Source organism: Triticum urartu, unplaced genomic scaffold (genome assembly GCF_003073215.2).
Source record: "Triticum urartu cultivar G1812 unplaced genomic scaffold, Tu2.1 TuUngrouped_contig_6810, whole genome shotgun sequence".
Lineage (NCBI taxonomy): Eukaryota > Viridiplantae > Streptophyta > Magnoliopsida > Poales > Poaceae > Triticum > Triticum urartu.
This window is the reverse complement of record NW_024117602.1, coordinates 4,971-6,189: the sequence shown is the minus strand read 5'-3', so window position 1 is coordinate 6,189 and position 1,219 is coordinate 4,971. Positions and strand designations below refer to the sequence as shown.

Genomic DNA, 1,219 nt, shown 5'->3' with positions numbered 1-1,219 from the left:
CATGGGCGCGGCGAAACAACCTCCGCGAGGGCCGCGTCAGGCCCCTGCCGAGCCTTGGCCATCTTCCTTTCGTGGCCAATGTTTAGGTAGGTCTGGAGCCTCAGCCAGGGTACGGGCGTCACGTGCCTGTAGAACAGCACCGCCTCGGCCTCGTCCATGGCCGCGGCGAATGGCACTCGCGGGAAGTCGGCGGCGAGGCAGCCGGGGTCGACACCGAACACGAACATCGCCGTGAGGTCGAATGTTAGCCGCATGAACACGTCCTGCAGATCAACGACCTTGGACGTGGCCGCAAGGCCGTCGAGGAGCGGCACGAGCCCCTCGCCGAGCTTGCGCGCGGTGCTCGCGGCGACGGCAGAACGGAACCTCGGGTCGGAGAGCAGCGCGTGCGCCTTGCGCCTCTGGAACGCCCACGACTCGCCGTCGGCATTGAAGATGCCGTCGCCGAGCACGTCGAACACGGCAGCGAAGTCCTCGCCCTTGGGATAGTTGCCGAAGTTGGCCGTGAAGACGTGCGCCACGTCCGCCGGGTTGGCCGTGACAAGGACGTCCACCGGCGAGCCACCCGCAGGAACTCGGTGACCCACCCGTGCACGCGCCCGGCATTGACGGTGATCGCCGGCAACGCGCCGACCACCGGCCAGTTGGTCGGCAGCCCGTCCCGCTGGCGAAACCTGAAGAACAGCAAGAACAAGAAGCAAGCGAACGACACCATGATCTCCGGGTACTTGCCGAGGAAGCCTCCAACCCACCATGACACGGTCTCCATTTCTCTCGCCTTGTTTACGTGCGTTATGGCCGGTGAAGACGTCAAGTGTTATTGTACAAGTGAGTGAGCTACATACAGAGCTAGCTAGGCTTAGTATATAGTGGATTCTGAGGTGATGGGTTTGGGTTAGGTGTAGAGATTTGGATATTTGGTGTATGGCGAAGCGGCCACCATGGGAAAACTCATGTTACATACTCTACTGGCATAAGCCAAAAACACATGGCATCCCAAGAGCCCTAGGCTTAGCACGGACTAAAAAAAACCTCGGCTCATAGAGGCAGTTCGAAATTTTTCGACAAAAACACTTGTACGCGAGGCTCGGCATAAGCAACTGCCTCGTCCATCCTCACCACAAGGTTTTGTTTTCCTCGATTCTGATTTTTTTTCCAGGATGGGCCGAAATGACCGGTTTCAGTAAATTTTGGACTTTTTCGTCTGGAAGAATCAAAC

General features: G+C 58.5%; 1 pseudogene; it reads right to left on the bottom strand.

The window, feature by feature from the left end:
- Nucleotides 1-20: 20 nt before the first annotated feature.
- LOC125531109 lies at nucleotides 21-769 on the bottom strand (annotated as a pseudogene).
- Between the last annotated feature and the right edge of the window lie 450 nt (nucleotides 770-1,219).